Genomic DNA, 25,813 nt, shown 5'->3' with positions numbered 1-25,813 from the left:
CCTTCCTGCCCTTGCCGGATCTTTGTGCCTTGTGCCTCTAAGAAAGCGTTCCCTACTGTGATTATTACCTTGCCAGTTGCCGAACCCCTTGCTACCGTATACTCGCCTGTGAACCCTTGCTGCCTGCCCTGACCTCTGCTACGTCCGACTACGATCTTGCCTGCTCCCTGTGTACCATGCCATATCAGCTACCAGAGAGGTCGAGTTGCTACTGGAGGACACGACCTGGTGGTTGCCGCCGCAACAAGTCCATCCTGCCTTGCGGCGGGCTCTGGTGAAAACCAGTAACCACTTAGAACCGGTCCTCTGGTACAACCCGCGCTATCGCCTCTCTGGTTCAGAGGATCCACCACCAGTCCTGCCGGTACGTGACAGTAAGATCCGCCCATGGATCCCGCTGATGTTCCTCTGCCAAGTCTAGCGGACCTCACCTCCATTGTGGCCCAGCAAAGTCAGCTGGCCCAGTTGACCGCCATGATGCAACAGCTCCTGCCTGCTCAGCAACAGCTTGCACCTCCCCCTGCACCTGCTGCATCCCCTCCGCCTGCGGTTTCCACTGGAGCCAGAATCCATTTGTCTCTACCAGACAAATACGACGGAGATCCTAAACTATGCCGAGGGTTCCTGTCTCAGTGCTCTCTTCACCTCGAGCTACTGTCTGACCAGTTTCCGTCTGAGCGAGCCAAGGTAGCCTTCATCCTCAGTCTGCTCTCCGGGAGGGCCCTGGCCTGGGCTACACCGCTTTGGGACCCCGCTGATCCAGCCACTACTTCTGTCCAAAGTTTTCGTCAAGAGTTTCGTAGTGTTTTTGAGGAACCGGCCCGGGTTACCTCCGCAGAGACTGCCTTGCTTAACTTGTCCCACGGAAATTCTACCGTGGGTGATTATGCCGTCCAGTTCCGCACCCTTGCTTCCGAGCTGAACTGGAATAATGAAGCTCTTTGTGCCTCCTTTAAGAAGGGGCTTAATTCTGACATTAAAGATGTCCTTGCTGCACGTGATCTGCCTACCACCCTGAGTGAACTAATCTTGCTAGCCACAAGGATTGACAAACGTTTCTCCGAGAGACAAGAGGAACTCCATCTTGAAAAGGAAAAAGCTTGTTCTAAACGCTGCCCTCGTCTGACTCCAGTGTTCCAGCGTCCACCTCTACCTGTCTCTGGGTCTTCCGCTGTGGAGGCCATGTAGGTGGACCGGTCTCGCCTGACCCCGCAAGAACGGAGCCGTCGTAGAGATGAGAATCTGTGCTTGTACTGTGCCAGTACCGAGCATTTCCTTAAGGACTGTCCTCTTCGTCCTCCAGGTTCTGGAAACACTCGCACCTAGTGGATGTAGGAGAGGCATTACTAGGTGTGGATTCTTCCTCTCCACGCCTTATGATATCCCTGCAGTTGTTCCTTTCATCTAAGTCCTTCTTCCCTGCTGCCGCCTTCTTGGATTCCGGCTCAGCCGGCAACTTCATCCATGCCTCCTTGGTCGACAAGTATCAAATTCCTATTACCCGTCTACCCAAGCCGTTCCTAATTTTTACGGTCAACGGGGAGAAACTCTCTGCTACGGTACAATACCGCACCCAGCCCCTGCAGATGGACATTGGGATATTCCATACCGAGACTCTGGAATTTCTTGCTCTTCCGAACTCCTGCTGGGGTTACCGTGGTTGCAACGCCATTCTCCTATCCTGAATTGGTCCACCGGAGAGTTTCTGCGTTGGGGTTCCTCCTGCCCTGACCGGTGTTTCAAGCCTTCTCCTATCAAACGGGTCCCGCCTGTTCCTCCGCCACCAGGTCTCCCCAAGCCTTACTATCAGTTTGCGGATGTCTTCTGTAAAAAACAAGCGGAGACTCTTCCTCCTCACAGACCGTATAATTGTCCCATTGACCTGTTACCGGACTCTACTCCTCCTCGGGGCAGAATCTATCCTCTCTCACCTCTAGAGACTCAGGCCATGTCAGACTATATACGTGAGAATTTACAGAGAGGTTTTATTAGAAAGTCTTCGTCTCCTGCTGTAGCCGGGTTTTTCTTTGTGTCAAAAAAAGATGGTTCTCTCCGACCCTGCATTGATTATGGAGGACTCAATAAAATTACCATTAAAAACCGTTACCCTCGGCCACTAATCTCTGAGCTCTTTGACCGTTTTAGAGGAGCCAAGATCTTCACCAAGTTGGGGCTTACAATTTGATCCGCATTCATAAAGGAGACGAATGGAAGACCGCATTTAACACCCGGGACGGTCAGTTTGAGTACTTAGTGATGCCTTTTGGACTATGTAATGCCCCCGCAGTCTTTCAGGAGTTCATGATCGACATCTTCCGGGACCTTCTCTACACTTGTGTTGTAGTATATCTCGATGATATCCTTATTTTTTCTTCCAATCTGGAGCAACATCGAGGCCATGTCCGGCAAGTTCTCACCCGACTCAGAAATAACCGCTTCTACACCAAAATTGAGAAATGTCTGTTTGAACGTATCTCCTTGCCATTTCTGGGGTATATCATCTCTGCCCAAGGCCTGCAAATGGATCCTGCCAAGCTATCTGCAGTTTTAGACTGGCCACGCCCCTCCAGTCTCCGAGCCATACAAAGATTCCTGGGTTTTGCCAACTACTACAGACAGTTTATTCCTCATTTTTCCACCCTGGTGGCTCCTCTTGTGGCTCTAACAAAAAAGGGTGCCAATCCCAAGTCCTGGCCTCCTCACGCTGAAGAGGCCTTTCTGTCCCTGAAAGCCACCTTTGCATCTGCACCTGTTCTCTCCCGGCCAGGCCCCGCCAAGCCATTTTATCTTGAAGTGAATGCATCCTCGGTGGGAGCCGGAGCGTTATTAACTAAGAAGTCCTCCAGGGGCAAAATCATAACTTGTGGCTTCTTCTCTAAGACCTTTTCTTCCGCCGAGAAGAATTATGCCATTGGGGACAGAGCACTATTGGCAATTAAATTGGCCTTGGAGGAGTGGAGACATCTTCTTGAGGGTGCTCTTCACCCTGTGACCATTTTCTCGGACCATAAGAATTTAGTCTACCTCCAGTCTGCTCAGATATTAAATCCCCGTCAAGCCCGTTGGTCCATCTTCTTTGCCCGTTTCAACTTCCAGATTCACTTTCATCCCACTGCCAAGAACATCAGGGCAGATGCCCTCTCTCGCTCTTCACATTGTCCCACCTGAACATCTCATCTCGGTTGCACCTGTGGACCTACAGTCTCTTCCTCCGGGTAAGACCTATGTTCCTCCTCGCCAGCGGTTGCAAGTCCTCAAGTTGGGTCACACTTCCCTTCTGGCCGGTCATCCTGGGATTAAGAAGTCTCTTCAATTAATTTCTCAAAGGTATTGGTGGCCTTCGCTTGAGGGAGACGTCGCAGAATTCATCCAGTCCTGTGCAATCTGCGCCCGTGACAAGACTCCTCGTCAGAAACCTGCGGGTCTTCTTCTGCCTCTTCCTCTTCCAGAGACCCCTTGGTCACACATCGCCATGGACTTTATCACTGATCTCCCCTCCTCCCATGGTATGACAGTCATTTGGGTTGTGGTTGACCGATTCTCGAAGATTGCTCACTTTGTGTCCCTGCCTGGTCTCCCATCCGCGCCTCAGTTGGCCAAACAATTTTTTCTTCACAGCTTCCGCCTCCACGGTCTTCCCAGACACATCGTCTCTGACCGTGGGGTGCAGTTCGTTTCCACGTTTTGGAGGGCTCTCTGTGGTCAACTCGGAGTCAAGCTGGACTTTTCTTCCTCGTATCACCCACAGTCCAACGGCCAAGTAGAACGGGTGAACCAGACTCTGGGAGATTTCTACGCCATTTTGTGTCCGCCCGCCAAGATGATTGGTCGGACTTGCTCCCTTGGGCAGAGTTCTCATATAACTTCAAACAATCTTCTGCTACCAATAAGTCACCATTTTTTGTGGTTTATGGCCGTCATCTTCTGCCTCCTCTGCCTAGGACCTCTGCTCCCTCCTCTGTACCAGCGGTAGAGGATCTCCTTCTGGACTTCACTTCCATTTGGCGAGAGACTCACTCAGCCCTCCTCAAGGCCTCGGCCCGTATGAAGCTCCAGGCCGACAAGAGTCATAGAGCTCCTCCAGAATTCTGTCCCGGTAAAAAGGTGTGGCTCTCCTCGAAGTACATCAGATTTAAGGTACCAAGTTACAAGCTGGGTCCTCGTTACCTAGGTCCCTTCAGAGTCAAGAGCCGCATTAATCCGGTGTCCTATCAGCTCCATCTTCCTCCCTCCCTCAGAATTCATAACTCTTTCCATGTCTCCCTTCTCAAACCTGCTATCTTTAATCGCTTCTCTCCCAAACTTCTTTCTCCCACCCCTGTCACTGGTTCCTCTGATGTTTTTACTGTTAGCCACCAAGCTTGTTCGGGGGAAAAGATTTTTTTTGGTCGACTGGGAAGGCTGCGGTCCTGAAGAAAGGTCTTGGGAACCTGAAAATAACATCTTGGACCGCAGTCTCATCCTCAACTTCCTTGGTACCAAAAAGAGAGGGAGACCTAAGGGGGGGGGGTAATGTCACAGCGAGCGCTCCGGTCTCCACCTCCGGACCAGAGCGCCCACTGCCTCTGTCCTCCGTGCCGGGGTCCCGGTATCTCCATCACTTTTTTTTGATCGCTAAAGTCCAAAAGAGAATAAAAACAACCTGAAAAAAACGCCAAAGTTAAAACCCACATGGCATTTTTCTTGGTGTTTTTTTACTCTCATAGACTTCTATGGGAGAAAAAGCCACAATTTCAGGTGGAAAAAAAAAAGGTTCAACATGCTGCCATTTGGAAAACCGCCAAGGAGCTGAAAAAATTCCAAAAAAGAGTGAAAAAACACCAAAAGGATTTAAAAAACGGCAAACTAAAAAACGTCAAGTGGAAAAAGAATTTAGCAATTTCTCATTGATTTACATTGATTTAACATCTGGCCGCAAAGTTTTTTTGCCCGAAAAAAATACCATGCGGCAAAATTGGCGTTTTTCCCCAAATAGTGGAATTCCAGCCTAAATCTAAAGTGTGGGAAAATAGATGTCTTTGTACATTTCCCCACCTGAAACAAAGCAGATTAGTGGGGAATGTTGAATTCTTTCTGCATTCCCCTTTCCTCTGTCTGTCCTCCAGAAGTATAGATCCTAAAGCTACATGAAAATATGAATATGAAAAATCCACAACATACCTAGAATCAGATGTAGATTGTGCAACTGAATTGTTTGCATAAAATTAGATATTTGTTTGTATAAAGTATACTGTATATGAACATTCACACCATGTTTTGACCCCCTGTTGGCTGAATCCAGCAGGGTAATTTCAAAACCAGCTGCCGCTGTATTTCATACCCCATTCAATTCAATGAGCAAGGCAGAATTAGCTGGTGACTCTGCTAGGTCATTTTCAAATGTATCTGGCTTTTGCCTGTAATGAAAACCACAGAAGACCATGGTTTTTAGTCCGGCCAAAAGCCGGATATGGTCAGAAAATGACCCGTCCAGAGTCACCAGCTGGCTCCGTCCAGCTCATTGAATTGAATGAGGCATGGTACAGTATGGCAGAGATATGTCTGCAGCCAATCTTGAACACATGGCCAGGCATCACTTGGTGCGTTCTGGCCACTCAGGAGCTGCAGGTGTCAAACTGACCACACTCTCCTTAGCTGGTCTGAATTGGGCCACAGTCTGCTTCCATTAATTGCCTGTGTTAGAGTTGGCTATTTGCACTAGCTCCTGTACCTTGATGCAATTATTATGTGTATTCTGACCTCGACTAGTGACCCAACTTTCCTGTTTTCCGAATTGGTACTGCGCTGCTTTTTAGGTTTAAATTCAGCCTGTCTGACTTCTAATCTGTTTGTTTGTTTATTCCCTGTGTTTTGTTTCTAGTTATGTGCCTGTTAACCCACTTCGTTCTAACCTTGGTTTCCCTGATTTCTGGACAGTTGTTAGGGGCAGTGCTCTGGCTATTCATTCTGGCCGTGAGCGCTCCCTCTCCCCTGACATGGGTGGTCTGGGGACTCTCTATGTGACACACTCCCGCACGTGTGTCCCGGGCATTGCTAGGGGCAATGCTTCGGGCCATTCTGTCTGGCCATGAGCGCACCCCGTCTAGTTCGGGCAGCGGCTCCAGGACTCGTTATGCTGGACATGTAGGCATGCGAGTTCCGGGCATCTCCTCACCTCCTGCTGTCCCCGGCCTTCCTGCTTTTGGCCTTTGCTGGCGTGTGCATCTCCTTTCCTTAGGGCACGCGCGCGTCGGTGTTGCTAGATTTAAAGGGCCAGTATGCCTATAATTGGTCGCCTGTTGGGCGGACTCTATATTAGTCTGGCACCTCCCTATCATGGTGCCGGATCTTTGTGCTTAGTGCCTTAGAGAAAGCGTTACATTGTGTGTGCCATATTAGTGTTCCTGACCTCCAGCTTGTGACCTGACCTTGCTCCTTTGCCGCCTGTCTCCTGACCTTGTGCCTGTGACCCGACTACACTTCTATGCTGCCTGCCTTCTGACCTGTGCTTTGTCCTGACTACGCTATACCATCTGTGCCAAGTTACATCTGGGCAACCGGTGTGGCTGGATCTTGCAGGAGTAGCGACTTGCGTGCGGCTGCTGCTGCAAGTACATCCCGCTTTGCGGCGAGCTCTGGTGAAAACCAGCGGCATCTTAGACTCCGCTCCCTGTTACAGTTCAACCATAGTTCACACAGGTAGGTAGATCCACTATTCAGCCATTATGGTAAGACCGTTACAACAGTGTTTATTTGTATTAGACATTGCTAGGTATTGTATGACTAAGTCCCGGTTGTAGGGCCAAAAGCATCACTGGTGTCCACCATGTCCTTGTACTGAAGTTGATTCCGCAATAAATAGTTCCGTTCCATACGCATTGGCGCTGGACAATTCCTCTTCTACTGTTCTTAAGTTACAGGCGTAGCCCACGCCAGTCTGAGCGCTGCGGGCTAAGGGAGTGAGCTGTGGACCTATCCACGCTTTTCATTGTTACACCCTGCACTTTTTAGTAGAGTAGGGACTAGCAGTGGGGCCTTCCTATTAAAAAGGTGCAAAAGGCAGGAACAAAGTTTGGGCAAGCTTAGGGTTATACTCATGATGACTACTAATACATACAGATCCATAATATAATGCCCATGCAAGTGTATGGGTCCTTATTGTAACTCTGAATGCTTCCAATATTTGGCATCCAGACATATAGTACAAATGATTTAGTTTAATTGGATTCCATTCAGATCTGTACAAAGTATTCTCCTTTAGAAGCCCTGCTGTCCAGTACAGTCTGCAGAGCAGCATCCGGAGGTAGTGAAGCTCTGTAATAGGTAGCTGTACAGTCTCTCTGCACTGCCGTTCATGACCTCTAAATGTATAACAGCTATTATTCCCAGCTTCCGACTAAAAAGTTGGTTCTGTAGGGTCACAAAATAAAATGCCTATGACTTAAATGCCTTATTTAACATTCTTAAAAATGTATCATTTCCTGGGGTTAAATTCTCAAAATTATCTTAGAATTAGCTGTGCCTTTCAAATGTGAATGTAAAATTTGCACAGATCAGTTTTATCAGGTAACTGACCATCTAATGAATATGGGTACAAAGTATAATGCTAATGCAAACAGTGCAGATTGCACGGGATCTACTGCTTTGGTAATAGTATAATGCCTATACATGTGTTCTCTTAGCAATTTAATATACAATACATATTTGTTCATTTTGAACATGATGGCCCACGTGTTATGCTTATCACTTTGTACAATACTGATGTATAAATAATGGGGAGTCTCCATTTTCTGGCTTTTACAGATTTTGAAAAGTATGAAGCAGGAGATTACCAGATTGGGGAATACAAGCAGTTTGCAGACTTGTGTTTGCAGGGGCTAAAGGTAACCTGTGACAATTCATCATCGAATAGGCCACAAAATACATAGTATAATATATGACGGCTATTTACTGGTCTTAGGCTATATTGTAATTTTCTGCCATACTAATGCCATGATACATGAGTAGAATTGTAAACAATAACCCTAAAACAAATCCAATAAGGGGAGTTTAACTAGCACATATCTGTGCACTTACATCAAAACCTCACCTCTTGAAGCATACAAGAAGAAGCACAGTCAGGACAGTATATATCCTACTTAATTCCAAAAAAGACAGATTTGTTCTTATCATAGTGTTCTGCCAACAACCGTTTGAATAACATATTTTTAGCATAGGTTGTGCCATATGTAATTACTACTGTTACCTGAGCTCAGTAATTATAGAGGCCAACTTGTGTGTTTTAGGGTACATTCCCACACAGCGTATTTGCTGCGTATTTGCTGCTGCGTATTTTATTTTCTCTGTTGAAGTCAAGGGGTAGGAAAATACGCAGCACCAAATACGCAGCAAATACGCAGCAAAATACGCCGTGTGGGAACGTACCCTAAATGTTGATACTGCTATACCATATATATAATGCTTAAAATATAATGATCAGCTAAATACTAATAATTCTACAATTTATGACCCCCCTGTCCCTGGCTAGAGAACAGTTATTGTCTAGTATAAAAAAAACTGCGACCAAACCTCAAGCACCCATCCTAAAGACTGTAGAACTTCACTACCATGTACTGAAAGGAGTTAAAGCCTATAAATATATATATATATGTTACTCAGAATCTAATCCTGACTATGTACATCAAATTTTTATCCCTCTATCACCTATATTTATTATTTAAAAAAATAAAAAAATATTTTCATTACCTCACAGTGTTAGAAATCCTCACAGGGGAAGGGGACGTGCCCCTATCTTGTGGTGGTGGGAGGTGATTGGTGTATCTGCTCATGCAGCCTCGTCCATGAGTCATCTCTTGTCCATGACTCATGGACAAGCCGGATGCTGCTGCAGGACTGATTAGTGTACCAGTAGGGATGGGGACCCCTAGTGGTGGGATTTTCAGGGTTCATTTTCTTTATTAAATATTCAAAATTTTTCAAACAGCCATATTACAAAAGGTCTTTAACAGTAACAACATCCATAAAGTTTTTGAATCTGACATTGCTGATTTAATGTTGTATAAATGTGAACAGAGGTTCTTCAGTAAAAGTTATTCCTGTTTTCACACTACTGATGTGTCTTAATTGAGGTAATTGTCACAGGTACACCACCACCCAGACCTCACCATAGTGTATCCCAGGGTTCAGGACTTTCCACTATTGGGCAGACCCCCAATTAGTTTCACAGGTCCACAGTGGGAAATCTAGAGTCCAGCCAGACACATGACTACATGACCACACATGAAATTTTGCTAGAGGAACTGCTACAGTTAGGGTTTGTTCACACAGAGGAATTTAAGCAATTCCACAGAAACTCCACTCAGTAAAGCTTACTGAATGGAATTTTGGAATTCCGCCAGAATTCTGCCGAAATTGCAGTGGAATTTTGATGGAATTCTGTGTTATCTAAATACAAAATTCTGCTGAAATTCAAGCTCTATTGACTTAAATGGGATTCCACAGCAGAATTCCACAAAATATAGACTAGTCTTATATTTTTACGGAAAGCATAATTTCTACAGTGGAATGCCCACCACAGAAATTTTGCTATCTGAATGGGACTTCAGAATCCCATTCAAATCAATTTGCAGTAAATTACTGCAGAATTTCCATCAAAATTCTTCTGCAGAATTCCACACAGAAATTCCGTCGTGTGAACATACCCATACTCGGAACTACTCCACCTATACTCTTTGTGGGTAACGCATATTAACTGTGTAATGGTATTTCAGTCCTAAATAACCAGACACTTTTGCACCTTAACAAACTGTTCCGAACGCTGGAGCCGGCGCCGAGAGCTCGTGATGTCATAGCCCCACCCCCTCATGATGTCACGCCCCACCTCCTCAATGAAAGTCTATGGGAGGGGGCGGGGGTATGACATCACAAGCTCCCAGTGCCAGCTCCAGCGTTTGGAACAGTTTGTTCCAAACACTGAGCAGCAGAGTACCCCTTTAATTAAGAGCCTATCAAAATAATTTTTGTACTTTAATTTTTTTGGACACATATGGTAAAACACATACAACCCCATCAAATCACTGCTTAAAAAAAAACATCTGCATGCCCTGCTTTGTAAACGCCATAGATTTTCACCATGGCTTTAATTAAAGGGGTACTCCAGTGGAAAACAAATGTTTTTAAATCAACTGGAGCCAGTTATACAGATTTTTAAATTACTTTGATTTAAAGATCTTAATCCTTCCAGTACTTATCGGCTACTGTACACTACAGAGAAAGTTGAGTAGGTCTTTCCAGTCTGACCACAGTGCTCTCTGCTGCCACCTCTGTCCGTGTCAGGAACTGTCCAGAATAGAAGCAAATCCCCATTGCAAACCTCTCCTGCTGTAGACAGTTTCTGACATGGACAGAGGTGGCAGCAGAGAGCACTATGGTCAGACTGGAAAGAACTACACAACTTCCTCTGGAGCATACAGCAGCTAATAAGTACTTGAAGCATCAAGATTTTTAAATTAAAGTAATTTTGAAATCTGTTTAACTTTCTGGCACCAGTTGATTTGAAAAAAAAAATTCTACAGGAGTACCCCTTTAATTGCAATGCAATGAGTGAAATCATGAACTAAATTCTGCACCAAAATCAACAATGCAATCTACCTGTAACACATGCTGATTTTATGGTGAATTTTTAATCCACTGTGTAAATTTACCTCGATGTGTGAACCCATCCTTAAATTTTAGTATATTATCTTGTAAAGACTGAAACATTTGAGCAGATTCTTAGAAAATTATTCTGTAGACTAAATAAATTTCTCAGCAATTCAAAATTGTCATTTTTGTTTATTATATACTGAAAAAATTGTAAAAACCATTCAGAATTTTCCTTTTTCTATCATTTGGGATCCATCAGATGATCAAAGGTGAAGAGCATAGGATTCTTTAGGTATGCATCAATTCATGGGTCAATAAGCATATCATGGAGTTACGTGCTGCCCTGCGTGCTGCTGTCACTTTCCTGTGGTTGCGTAACTGCTGAATATTTGCTAAGTAATGATCAAACTGAAACATGCTGTAGATACCGTGTCCTTAATGAACTTGGAGGGGAAAGACCAATCTCAGTGACAAAGGGCAGTGCTGTACTCGCTATTAGGGTTGTTTCACATGTGGCATTTTTTGTTTGGCATTGCAATTCTTTATGTTGTTTTTTAACCCAAAGCTGGGAATGGATTTAAAAGGAATGAAAAATATAAAGGTAGGATTTCACCCTGCAGAAGTGTTAAAAAAAATAAAATAAAAATAAAAAAACAGCAATGGCGGGGGGGGGGGGGGCGGGGGTTGGAGGGGTTTTATTAAAGCCCCTGTTTTGCACATGAATTTTAAACTTTTTATATTTTCATGCTGCCTTGCCTATTTTTATTTTTTATTTTGTAAAGTTGGGCTTAGTGCTAAAAGGGCAGAGCCTCCCGCTCCTGTTAATAATACTGACACCTGCAAAAAAGCATAAATCGGTAGCTTGTAGCTGTTGTACATATCAAAGTGTGGTGCAGGGGAAGCCACTGATCTGCCAGATTTATAAAGAGGTGTGTGCATGTGAATAAATCTGCACTAAAAGGTTTTCACTTAAAGGGGTGCTCCACCCCTAGACATGTTAGCCCCTATCCAAAGGATAGAGGATAACATGTCTGATCGCGGGGATCCCAGCGGCGACCCCCCGCCATCTGGAGCTACGGCGTTCATGAACATAGACGCCTGGGGCTTCAGTCTTCGAGCCGTCACGCCTCCTTCCATAGACATGAATAAAGCGGGTGTGAAGGCGGTGGTCGTCTGTCATCTGGCAGAGCTAATTTTTATTACAAATCATGTAATGCACCTAAGTGTCTTAAGTGTCAAGTGTGATTTATAAAAAGGACATAGTGAAATGTTATGCATCACTGATTTTTCTGTGCTTAAATCTTTTGATTCCGCTGTTTTGAACTCATTCCCAACCCATGATTGACATGTACGTCGTGGGTCAAGTTGAAAATATGCAAGACAGGTGCCAGCTGTTTAACATCTGACACTCACTGTCACTCACAAACTTGGATATCAGTCCTATGGCGGTCATTTAACTGTCTAGATGCACCAATTAATAGTAATTGTGTTATCTTTTTTGACAGGTGTTATGCCTGTCAAGGATTCAACTGACTCCCCTGCAAAGTAATTGTAGTGCCAGTCGGTTACTATTTCAGCTAAAGGCCTCCATGACTGCCATACAACATCTGTTAATACAGCCTGCTAAAAGCAGGCTACACTTGTTGATTGCCAACAGTTCAATGCAGTACAAAAGCATTGCATTGAAATATAAAAGTAACCACCTGTTTGCTTACACAAGTCCTCTAGGTGGACTAAAAAATGTAAACAAAAAAATTATGTTTTTAACACCTTGGGGATGCAGGGCAAACACAAACGCACCTATTCTCAAATCCTTGAGGACTCAGGGGGCGTACCTGTACACCCTGGTTCTGCTAACGGGGTTTAAACCGTTCTCACCAGCAGAGAAAAGGGTAAACCCGGTGGGTCCCGGTTGCTACGGGCAGCCAAGATCCACGGTTAATGCCGGGAACGGACGATTGGGCCGATGCCTGGCATTAACCCTTTCAAAGTTGATTGCGGTGTCTAAAATGTAACCAAAAGTATCATGGCAGGCTAGAGCAGCAGAGCGCCGAGAACACTGATCAATGCTATGCTATTGCATAGCATTGATCAGTATATGCAATGAGAAGATTGCATGTTGTAGCCCCCTATGGGGACAAAAAATTTTTTTTTTATAAAAGTTAATTAACCCCTTCCCTATTAAAAGTTTAAATCCCCCCCCCTTTTCCGATTACGCCGTGTGCGTAAATGTCCGAACCATTAAAATATAAGTAGCAACAGCAGCGACAGCGATCGGCACTTCCCTTTGAGGCTGGTAATGAGGTATGTATAACCCACTAATGCGAACAAGAGAAATGTCCCCATCCGTGCGGTGCACCGTCCACCTTCTATTGGTGCTACCACCCCTTGTGCAGATATGAGCAAATTCAGACAATGCTAGTAGGATAGAAATGTACGGGGGAGCACTCACGAAGTCCACTCACGGTTACGGTGCCAAGGATATCTTTATTCAGGTGCAAGTAAAACATCAGCCGGACGCCAGGTTCCCGTGACAGGGGTAAGCAGCTTTCACACCCGCTCAGAGGGCGCTTCTTCAGACCACTCCCCCTGTCGTCACCTGACCCAGGTAAATACAACTGTCCTGGTCACGTGACGACAGGGGGGCGTGTTTACAAAAACTTTATTAAAAACACACAAAACCGGTATGCGGACTAAAATCAATGTACAAAACTACAAAATCACAAGATATAAGGTTATAACAAAGTCTGCGTGCAACTATCATAGATATACACTCATATCGAGTCTATCATTAAGCCCAAGACCACCCTGGGCGTTAGTCCTGAGGATCCACCGCCCTTCTTTCTGGAGCAGTGTCTTTCTAGTGTCCAGACCTGCTGCCGTGTTAACGCGCTCTATAGCGAAAAAACGCATAGTGCGAACATCGCTATTATGGGCCTCACGTATATGCTCGATCAGTCGGGGAGAACCTTTCCCCGTCCTGATCGAGTTCACTGCTCTCAAAAATGTACGTTCACTGCTCGTGTGGTGCAACCGATATAAAATCGGTTGCAACAACACTGGATCATGTAAACTAAGTTTTTTGTCCTGCAACAGAAAAAATCTTTACACACTACATCCACCCCTCCTATGTTGATGTACTTGTCTGTACAGTAAAAGCTGCACCAGTTACACCCTCCACACTTAAAATTGCCTTTCAGTATATCCTTCGTTAACCAGTTCGTACTGGGGGTCGGGTTTTTTAGGGAGCTACTGACTAAGACATTGCTTAGATTTTAGCATTTTTTAAACGTAATCAAAGGAGGTTTTTTTAGTGAAACTCTGGAGGTCCGGGTCGTTCTGCAATAAATTCCAGTTGTTGTAAATGGCTTTTTTAATTTTTTGGGCTAGCGGGCTGTAAGTAAAGGCAAAAGAAAATCAGTCCCGATTATCTCTATCAGATCTGTCTCTTGAGCTACCTCTGCTTGTTTTTTTCCCTAAAAGGGCATCTCTATTTTTGGACCTAGCCTTATTAAGGGCTACGTCCAAAATATTTTTGGGGTACCCCCAGTAGCCTGGCATGCAACTCTCCTGCCTGCACCTCAAAGTCCCTTTCCTCGGAATTGATTCTCCTAAGTCTTAGGAACTGTCCGTAAGGGACAGCCTTCTTCACATGTTCGGGGTGATAACTTCCGAAGTGCAGGAGGGACTTGCATGCCGTAGGTTTGCGGTAGCCCTTAGTAACCAACTTACCATCCTTGACGCCAACCTCCACATCTAGGAACTCCAACATTGGAGTCCCTACTTTCCAAGTGAACCTAAGGTTCATGTCGTTTTCATCGTTCAGGGCGGAAACAAAGTCCATGAAGGTGGACTCCGTACCCGCCCACACGATGAAAACATCGTCGACAAATCTGTGGTACTGTACGATATGGCCTATGAACTTATTCCTACTGGAAAAAACTTATTTCTGTTCAAAGCCTGCCACGTAAAGATTGGCTAAAGTACAGGCCACCGGGGTCCCCATTGCGACCCCACTGGTCTGTGTGAACCAGTCACCATTGAACTTAAAGAAATTGCAGGACAAAACAAAATTAAGGGAATCACAAATAAAATTAATGCATCCAATGCTTCGCCCCGAACACTGGAGGAAACCCCTAATGACCTCCACACTTTTCTCCTGCGGGATACTAGTGTAGAGGCTTTCGATATCGATTGACACTAGAATGCAATTATCTGGCACCAGGAGGTCCTCCAGTGCCCGCAGGAAGTCCTTAGTGTCTTTTACAAGAGCTGGGTTTTCCTTTAACAGGGGGTGGAGTAGCCAGTCTATGTACTGGGAGATGGGTTCCGTTAGAGTCCCCACCCCGGAGACAATAGGTCTCCCGAGGGGGGATTCCAACGTTTTGTGGACTTTGGGGAGGAAATACCACACCGCTTCCCTAAGAGTATCCGGTAGCAACCTCTCTGCAACTTTTTTGGACAAGAGTCCACTACTCCGCAATTTAGTGTAATGCTGAGCTGCCTATAAGCCTCCTTCAAGTATTCCCCTCTATCCATAAGGACGATGTTGCCCCCTTTGTCAGATTTTTTTTTACCACTATGTTGTCTGCTTTTCTCAACCTTTCCAACGCATCTTTCTCCTCTCTAGAGATGTTGTCTGAGTCTCGGGGGTAGCAGAGGGCCTTAACCTCTTCCAGCACCTTTTTCTGGAATAGGTCAAGGCCACTCCCGGGTATTATCTGAGGGCAGAAGGTGGATCTTTTTCCTCCTGTGAATTTGGGCACTTCTAGGGTCTCTGAATCACCACTATCTTCTTCAGATAGGAGATCAATGAGAGTGTGTAGACAATCAATTTCTGATTGAGAGGCCTCCCGAAACACACTAAACCCCAGTGCTCCAATGCTAACAGGCACATCACCCTCACTTTGCTTCTCAGTATTTTTATTGTTGCAGAATAGCTTTTTGAGACCGACCTTTCTCACAGCTTTGAAAAAGTCGATCTCAAAGGCCACCTGATCGAACTCCTCCACTAAACAAAAATGTAACCCCTTGGAGAGTAGAGAAATGGTAGCATTGTCCAGGTTGTAATTAGACAGGTTGATAACTTTTAAGTCCTGTGTGTATGCATCGCTACCCTGTCCATTCAATTCTTCCATGTCACCCTTTTTCGTTTCACCCCCAGTCCTTTTCCGACTGCCTCTTCTCCCCCCTCTTCGTGTCTTCCTCCTAAAGGGGAGGGACCTGAGGTCTGTGCCTTTTTGGACCAGATTTATTTCCCTTTTTAGGGTTAGATGTCCCCTTCTCATCCGAGCCACTAGACTCAGAGTCTGTAGTCCAATAGTCGGACCTTTTCCTTCTGTTCTGTTTCTTCTTGGTGGACGTCTGTTGACCGACTTGGCGAAAGAGAACACTTGGATGTTGTCGAAGTCCAGCTTATCGCGGAGGTATTTGTTTTTCTTGCTTTCTTTAAGGGACACCTGAAGGAAGGTCAACTTCTCCAGTTTTTTATTAAAGGTGAGATATTGTTGATCGAACAGTCTCACTCTTAATTCAGTCTTTGCCTTCATAAGATCCACGGTGACAGATGAGTATTCCTTCTCATTCTGTGTTATAACAGCCTTCTTCATGTTTATGGAATAGTCCAGATGGATTTGGTGCCATGTTTGCAGAAACTCTGCGTCCTCCAGATATTGTGAGGGTTGTTTATAATTCTGCAAACCGCGTGGCACACGGTTGCAGGCTTCATAGGACCTCAAGGACTGAATGGTCCAGAACAGTCTTGTCTCTCTCTCTGGGAGAGATGTAATTTTCCGCTCCAAGCTTTTTATGCTCATGACTTGGAGAGCATCTTTCAAGTTGCATGTAGAAAAGAAACTGTCCGCATCCTGGCGTCCAGCTGAAAATGCACCCTCCGCTTTTTCCTGGTAGTCGTTCTCTGAGCCTTCCGACTCTGTTTCCATTATCGGACTGGTGCCTTCAGCCATAATTAGGGTGTGCTCAGATCCAAAGGAAAGACAAGTACAAATAGCAACAGCAGCAACAGCGATCGGCACTTCCCTTTGAGGCTGGTAATGAGGTATGTATAACCCACTAATGCGAACAAGAGAAATGTCCCAGTCCGTGCGGTGCACCGTCCACCTTCTATTGGTGCTACCACCCCTTGTGCAGATATGAGTAAATTCAGACAATGCTAGTAGGATAGAAATGTACGGGGGAGCAATCACGAAGTCCACTCACGGTTACGGTGCCAAGGATATCTTTATTCAGGTGCAAGAAAACATCAGCCGGACGCCAGGTTCCGGTGACAGGGGTAAGCAGCTTTCACGCCCGCTCAGAGGGCGCTTCTTCAGACCACTCCCCCTGTCGTCACCTGACCCAGGTAAATGATGTTTTACTTGCACCTGAATAAAGATATCCTTGGCACCGTAACCGTGAGTGGACTTCGTGAGTGCTCCCCCGTACATTTCTATCCTACTAGCATTAAAATATAAAGTTAGCTAAATCGATGGAGTACACGTAAAAAAAATACCAGTCCAAAAGTCCAATATTTTGCATTTTTGGTCACTTCATATACCATAAAAATATTAATAAAAGGCGATCAAAAAGTCCTACAGACCTACAGGCCACGGCACAAAAAATGAGCCCTTATATAGTCTTGTATGCAGAAAAATAAAAAGTTATAGGGGTCAGAAGATGATCATTTTATAAATACTAATTTTGGTGCAAGTATGTAGGATTTTTTAAGTAGTTGAATAAAATAAAACCTACATGAATTGGGTATCCTTGTAATCATATGGACCTACAGAATAAAGAGAATGTGTAATTTTTAACGAAAAGTGCACTGCGCTGAAACGGAAGCCCCCAAAAGTTGAAAAATTGCGTTTTTTTTTACTTTATTATATACAATTTTTTTTTAACTTTATGTTATACAGTGAGTGATGTCATAACAAAGTACAATTGGTGATGCAAAAAACAAGCCCTTATGGATCTGTAGGTGCAAAAAAAAACGAAAATAGTTTTGAGTTATTAAGGTGAAAATGAGTCCTTAAAAGGTTAAAAATATAAAAAAAACACAAAAAAATTCACCTCCCTTTTACCATTTTAAATAGAAAAAGCTAAATAAAAAAAAAAAGGATAGGAGATAAGATGTCTGATCGAGGGGGATCCGCCGCTGGGACCTTGTGATCTCATTGCAGCATCCGGTGTTCTAAACAGTGTGTTTAGAACGCTGTGTTATTGCGACGGGGGTCGTGACATCACACCATGCCCTCTCGTGATGTCACGCCACGCCCTCTCCATTCATGTCTATCGGTCACCGCGATCACACTTCTTCCCTATTTTTATGATAGGGGATAAGATGTCTAGTGGCGGAGTACCCCTTTAAATTGGTCTTCTGGCAAACTATATAATGCTCGATTTAGCAATGGACAAGTCTCGGACTACAAAGTTGCCGTCAGATTTAAACACGTATTCTGCTGCCAGACCAACATCAGAGTTCACTTTAAATTTTAAATGCCATGTTACAAATTGGAACCAGTGCATCACACAAGATCATATTCCTAACTGATGCTGGGTGATGATGGGTTTGAAAAGGGCAATAATCCTTATCGATACTGCATCAAAACTAGTTTTACCACAATCTGATGTGGTATTGCATGGCTACACCACAAAAACATGACACAATGTTGCTGGTATCATTTTGGGAATTACTGTTCTCACTGAAAAGATTAAGCAGAAGGTATGAAGCCTTATTGGAATGTTTATTGGTTTACTTTGCATTTAACAATGTTTAATGTCTCTCTCTTCTACATCTAACAGGTCATAGTACAGATACATGAGCCTAGTGATATGCAATCCAGAAGTTTGATTGAGTAAGCTGAAAATTTTCTGCATGGCATTACATCACTCTGGAATTGTGCCAAACATATTTCTCCAGGTTGACCTATGAAACTAGATTGTAACAAGACATTATGTGGACCTGGACACAGTGGACTTTTGGCAGTCAGCCAGACAAGGTATGATTACCATTAACTCTTTCATCTTATATTTGATGTCACTGTAAATACTGCAATTTCATTCAAACTGTTTGTAAAGCTGAATTTCAGATTTTAGAATTGAAGCTGGCCCAAAAGTGAGTTGGTCATATATTATCTTCTTCATGAAAACAGTAGAATTATATGCTAGGCATCCAAATGAATGGCTCACCATGGACAGCCAGGTTCTCCAAACTTAAAGGGGTATTCCGCCCCTAGACATTTTATCCCCTATCCAAAGGATAGGGGATAAAATGTCAGATCGCCGCAGTCTCGCTGCTGGGGACTCCCGGGATCCCCACTGCGGCACCGCGCTATCATTACAGCACGGAGCGAGTTCGCTCTGTGCGTAATGACGGGCGATACGGGGGACGGAGCAGCGTGACGTCATGGCTCTGCCCCTCGTGACATCACAGCCCATCCCCTTAATGCAAGTCTATGAGAGGGGGCGTGACGACCGCCACGCCCCCTCCCATAGACTTGTATTGAAAGGGGCGGGCCATGACATCACGAGGGGCGGAGCCATGACGTAACGATGCTCCGGCCCCTGTACCGCCCATGATTACGTGCAGAGCAAACTCGAGGGTCCCCAGCAGCGGCACCGCGGCGATCTGACATCTTATCCCCTATCCTTTAGATAGGGGATAAAATTACTAGGGGCGGAATACCCCTTTAATACTATTTGAGTTGTCAGCTCTCCAATCTACCTAAAAGCAGGAGATTCCAAATGTGGAAGTGTACCTCTATGACCATTATATATCCTAATTAGAGATTATTATTGTTAGTGAACCAAACCTGTAGAATGCTGGTTCAGTCAGAATTTTGCTAAAAGTTTCATTCGGCACAAACGTGAACTTCAAATGGTACAGTTTTGCTGAACCAGCTAAAATAACACATGGCAGAAAGGAGAAGAACTCAGGGTAGCTCATAATAACTAGCAAGCAACTCTCTAGCTGATCAGGAGGTGATGTATAAAGGTGATGTCAAAACCACTATAAAAGCCTCTGACATAGCTTTAGCAGTAATTTTAGTAATAGAAACACAGACATAGAAACACAGAATGTGTCGGCAGATAAGAACCATTTGGCCCATCTAGTCTGCCCAATATTCTGAATACTATGAACAGTCCCTGGCCCTATCTTATATGAAGGATAGCCTTATGCCTATCCCATACATGTTTAAACTACTTTACTGTGTTAGCAGCGACCACTTCTGCAGGAAGGCTATTCCATGCATCCACTACTCTCTCAGTAAAGTGATACTCCCTGATATTACTGCATAAACCTTTGCCTCTTATTTAAAACTATGTCCTTGTGGTAGTTTTTCTTTTTTTAACCCCTTAACGACCACGGACGTTAATGTTCGTCCTGCTTTGGCGGGACTTCCCGCACCAGGACTTACATTTACGTCCTGTGTATGACCGCGAGCATCGGAGCCGTGTTCGCGTCATACACGGCAGGTTCCAGCTGCTAGTAGCAGCCGGCGACCCGCCCATAATGGCCAACATCCGCGATCGCGCAGATGTCCGCCATTAATCCCTCAGATGCCTGATCAATACAGATCACGGCATCTGCGGCGGTACTTTGAATAGATGATCAGATCGCCCGCAGTGCTGCCGCGGCGATCCGATCATCCAGCATGGCAGCCGAGGTCCCCTCACCTGGCTCCAGCCGTCTCCCGGAGTCTTCTGCTCTGGTCTGCGATCGTGCAGACCAGAGCAGAAGATGACCGTTAATACTGATCAGTGCTGTGTCCTATACATACCACTGAACAGTATTAGCAATCAAAGGATTGCTATAGGTAGTCCCCTATGGGGACATAAGAAGTGTAAAATAAAAGTTGAAAAATGTAAAAATAAAAAGTAAAAAAATCCCCTCCCCCCAAAAAATGAAAATTGTCAGTTTTTCCCATTTTACCCCCAAAAAGCGTACATTTTTTTAATAAACATATTTGGTATCGCCACGTGCGTAAATGTCCGTACTATCAAAATATAATGTACATTATCCTTTACGGTGAATGGCGTAAACGTAAAAAAATTTAAAAAGTCCAAAAATGCTGCTTTTTTGTCACATTTTATTAAAAAAAATTGTTAATAATGATCTAAAAGTTTTATATATGCAAATGTGGAATCAATAAAAAGTATAGATGACAGCGCAAAAAATGAGCCCTCATACTGCCCTATATGTGCAAAAATGAAAAAGTTATAGGTGGTCAAAATAGGGCAATTTTAGATTATTGATTTTGTACAAAAAGTTTTAGATTTTTTTTAAGCGGTACAAAAATATAAAAGTATCTAGCCATGGGTATCATTTTAATCATATTGACCCACAGAATAAAGAACACATGTCATTTTTACCGTAAAGTGTATAGTGTAAAAACAAAACCCTCCAAAATGCGCAAATTTGTGGTTTTCATTTAAATTTCCTACCTAAATTTTTTTTTTGGGGGGTTCGTCGTACATTTTATGGTAAAATGAGAGGTTTCATTACAGACTAAAATTGGTCACGCAAAAAACAAGCCCTTATATGGGTCTGTAAATGGAAATATAAAGGAGTTATGGATTTTAGAAGGCGAGAAGGAAAAAACGAAACCGCAAAAATGAAATTGGCCTGGTCCTTAACCCCTTAAGGACCCAGCCAATTTTCACTGTAGGACCCGGACATTTTTTGAGCATCTGACCACTTTCACTTTAAGCATTAATAACTCTGGGATGCTTTTACATTTCATTCTGATTTCGAGATTGTTTTTTTGTGACATATTCTACTTTATGTTAGTTGTAAAATTTTGTCAATACTTGCATCATTTCTTGGTGAAAAATTCCAAAATTTGATGAAAAAATTGAAAATTTTGCATTTTTTTTTTACTTTGAAGCTCTCTGCTTATAAGGAAAATGGATATTCCAAATAAATTATATATTGATTCACATATACAACATGTCTACTTTATGATTGCATAATAACATTGACATGTTTTTACTTTTGGAAGACATCAGAGGGCTTCAAAGTTCAGCAGCAATTTTCCAATTTTTCACAAAATTTTCAAAATCAAAATTTTTCAGGGACCAGTTCTGTTTTGAAGTGGATTTGAAGGGCCTTCATATTCGAAATGCCCCACAAATGACCCCATTATAAAAACTGCCCCCCTCAAAGTATTCAAAATGACATTCAAAAGGTTTGTTAACCCTTTAGGTGTTTCACAGGAATAGCAGCAAATTTCTTGTAGACCCAGTTTTTAAATTTTTACAAGGGGTAAAAGGAGAGAAATCTTCATTAAATGTGTAACCCAATTTCTCTCGAGTAAGGAAATACCTCATATGTGTATGTCAAGTGTTCGGCGGGCGGAGTAGAATGCTCAGAAGGGAAAGAGCGACAATGGGATTTTGGAGAGTGAGTTTTTCTGAAATGGTTTTTGTGGGGCATGTCGCATTTAGGAAGCCCCTATGGTGCCAGAACAGCAAAAAAACAAAACACACGGCATACTATTTTGGAAACTACACCCCTCAAGGCACGTAACAAGGGGTCCAGTGAGCCTTAACACCCACAGGTGTTTCACGACGTTTTGTTAAAGTTGGATGTGTAAATGATTTTTTTTTTCCACTAAAATGCAAATTTTTCCCAAAAATTTAAAATTTTTACAAGGGATAATAGGACAAAATGCCCACCAAAATTTGTAACCCCATCTCTTCTGAGTATGGAAATACCCCAAGTGTGGATGTCAAGTGCTCTGCTGGCACACTACAATGCTCAGAAGAGAAGGAGTCACATTTGGCTTTGAAAAGCGAATTTTGCTTAAATGGTTTTTGGAGGGCATGTTGCATTTAGGAAGCCCCTATGGTGCCAGAACAGAAAAAAAAAAATAAAAAAAAATAAACACATGGCATACTATTTTAGAAACTACACCCCTCAAGGAACACAACAAGGGGTACAGTGAGCCTTAACACCTCACAGGTGTTTGACCACTTTTTGCAAAAGTCGGATGTGTAAATGAAAAAAAAATGTTTTCACTAAAATGCTGGTTTTCCCCCACATTTTACATTTTTACAAGGAGTAATAGGAGAAAATGACCCCCAAAATGTGTAACCCCATTTCTTCTGAGTATGGAAATACCCAATGTGGGGATGTCAAGTGCTCTGCTGGCACACTACAATGCTCAGAAGAGAAGGAGCACCATTGAGCTTTTGAAGATAGAATTTGGTTGGAATAGAAGTCGGGGGCCATGTGCGTTTACAAAGCCCCCCTGTGGTGCCAGAACAGTGGACCCCCCCATGTGACCCCATTTTGGAAACTACACCCCTCACAGAATTTAATAAGGGATGCAGTGAGTATTTACACCCCACTGGCGTTTGACAGATCTTTGGAACAGTGGGCTGTGCAAATGAAAAATTACATTTTTCATTTTCACGTACCATTGTTCCAAAAATCTGTCAGACACCTGTGGGGTGTAAATGCTCACACTGTACCCCTTATTACATTACGTGAGGGGTGTAGTTTCCAAAATGGGGTCATATGTGAGGGGGGGTCCATTGTTTTGGCTCTATGGGGGCTTTGTAAACACACGTAGCCCTCAATTCCGGACAAATTTTATCTTCAAAATCCCAATGGTGCTCCTTCTCTTCTGAGAATTATAGTGCGCCAGCAGAGCACTTTATTAGATTGCTCATACTGTTCAGTGCTGTGCATAGGGCATAGCACTTATCAGTATTATCGGTGATCTTCTGCTCTGGTCTGCTGGAAGGCAGATCAGTGCAGAAGACCCCAGGAGATGGATGGAGGCAGGTGAGGGGACCTTCGTCCACCATCTTGGCTGATCTGATCCCTAAGGCAGTGCCGCGGGTGATCAGATCAACCATTATAAGTGCCGCACTGCCGCAGATGTCGTGATCTGTATTGATCACGGCACCTGAGGGGTAAATGGCGGACATCAGCTCAATCACTGATGTCCGCCATTACCGGTGGGTTCGCAGCTGCTGACAGCCGCCGGGACCCGTCGGGAATGAAGCGAGCACAGCTCCTGCGCTCATATGACAGCTGCGCCATAAATGCACGGTGCATGACAGCAGCGCCGTACATTTACGGTGCATATCCTTAAGGGTTTTTCCACACCTTTAATTTGTGTTGTGGTAATGTGTATGTGTGCCAAATTCATCAAATGGTTGCATGGCATGTGATAAATATGGTGCTATTACATTTTTTTAAAATTACACTTCAGTTCAGAAATTGGTATGGTTCATCCCCTTTGACTTTTTATCCTGTTGTGCCAAATTGTGCAACTTTTTACAAGTACTGTCCATAACCAGTTTTGTAGCCAGGCCTGGGCTTGTGTAGATCTGTGACAGATGAAGGCTTTGAGCTAAATTGTGCAACAAGTCACACATGATAAATTCATGACCACTGCAAAAAGTCAAATAGACCATTTTAGAAAAAGCATTGTCTAAAAAGAAAAAGCAGGTTTTAGAAAAAGCAAGTCTCTAAACAGCAACTGTGACAAATCATGTGAACAAATCAACGCCACAAAAACCAATGACATATCCCCCCATGTGTATTTTACTGATGTAGCATCTATAGGGTTAAACTGTCAAGAGCAGCAATACAAGCTTTGGTCTATGCATTTTCAGCTGGAGCATGGCGGTGTTTGGCATCTGGCTTCCGCCACGAATCACAAGTGATCAGCTTCTCAGCTCACGGGATTCCCACAATGTACATCATGGTGCTCTTAGCTACTGCTCACCATGACATACATTTACGTTATTCAGGGGTTAACAGATAAATTTGTGGACAAGGCAGTGCACATCTTTTCATCATTTTTAGGTAGGTGGAATTGGTCGAAGTAACATCCACATGAATGCCTGGAGGCAGTTTCCCAGAAGAACATTGCCTAAAGTATCAATTTGCTTGCATGCCTTCTTTTTATCGTGCATCCTGGTGCTATCTTTTTCCCAGGTAAGCAGCACACAAGCACCCAGTCATCTGTATGATGTATTTCATCTCTCCGGGCTACCTTCCTTCTGATGCTCTCATGCACTTTTGTATGGACAGGAGTAAGCATGGACACTTGTGGTGTCTAAGGGTGGTGTGTAGTGATGGATGTTGTAACTATAGTAAGAGTTTATGATGCCAGGAGTGCTAACCACCCCACTCCAAGGATGCAAGGATGAAATGGTTGTCGGTAAGGAATAGCACAAATGCAAGGTAAGGAAAAGTGCTTTACTTTACTTCAGGAATTGAAGGGTAATACACACAGGACAGTAGAATTTCAGTGCTATAGGGAACTGGCATTCCGGGAAATGTAGTCCTCCTCGACGAAGATGCGACTTGACAGGTCTGAACTTGATGTAGACAGACTTGACTTAGCTAGCCTTGACATGACTAGACTGACAGAGACTTGACTGGAATTAGACTTGATTTGACTTGGGAGCTGACTATGACTCTTGCAACTTTACTTGTGGAATTCAATGGCTTACCGCAAGAGTGGACTTGTATAGGCCGGAGTTGCCAGTGGATCTTCACTTACGTTATTCTTTTCTTTGGCTATGGGGCCCGATGGCTCTCTTTGCACCTGTCCCCATAGCTGACTGGAACTTGACAGACGGACACCTGGTCGGCAGGATCCTGGTGATGGGGGATGTCGCTCAAGAACTGGAATCTTTGCAGCAACTGGGTCTTTTAGGCCTGTCCTCATATGGTGAGGTACAAGTCCCACAGCAGAGGGTTGGACTGGACCACCACTCACTCTCCTCTCCAGACTCACACTACTAACTCACTTACTTCTCCCTGTCTAGACAGACCTGGGGAAGCAGGACAGGAGGCCCTGAATGGCCAAAGTGCTCATGTGATTCTCTATGCATCCTTCTACAGTTACAGTTAACTCCTTCATGACAATAGAAAATATAAAGACATTAAATAGAGGAAACTACATTGGCATAAACAAAAAAAAATTACATAACAATTAAACATGGAGCTGTGGGCCGAAGCAGACACAATAAAGTGACATCCAGCTAACAGGGTAGGTTGACAAGTGTGTTCCACACCGGGACACCACACACTCAGACCAGTCTACTACATAGCCCTGTAAGCAGCTACAGATGTGTATCAGTGTGGCTTTTTATCCTGCTTTTGGAACATTTTTGATACAAATTCTTACACACTGGGAATACCCCACAGGTGCTATTGTCATGA

At 44.0% G+C, this 25,813-nt stretch overlaps 1 long non-coding RNA gene across 1 annotated transcript in view; it reads left to right on the top strand.

Moving 5' to 3' along the window:
- LOC130357659 (uncharacterized) overlaps positions 1-25,813 on the top strand; it is a 203,978-nt gene that overhangs the window by 142,826 nt on the left and 35,339 nt on the right. Inside the window, exon 2 of the long non-coding RNA XR_008889213.1 lies at positions 18,424-18,620. This is a non-coding gene — a long non-coding RNA (uncharacterized LOC130357659). The remainder of the gene's footprint in view (positions 1-18,423; positions 18,621-25,813) is intronic.

Source organism: Hyla sarda, chromosome 2 (assembly GCF_029499605.1).
Source record: "Hyla sarda isolate aHylSar1 chromosome 2, aHylSar1.hap1, whole genome shotgun sequence".
Lineage (NCBI taxonomy): Eukaryota > Metazoa > Chordata > Amphibia > Anura > Hylidae > Hyla > Hyla sarda.
The sequence above is the reverse complement of the archived record's forward strand: the minus strand, read 5'-3'. Positions and strand labels throughout refer to the sequence as shown.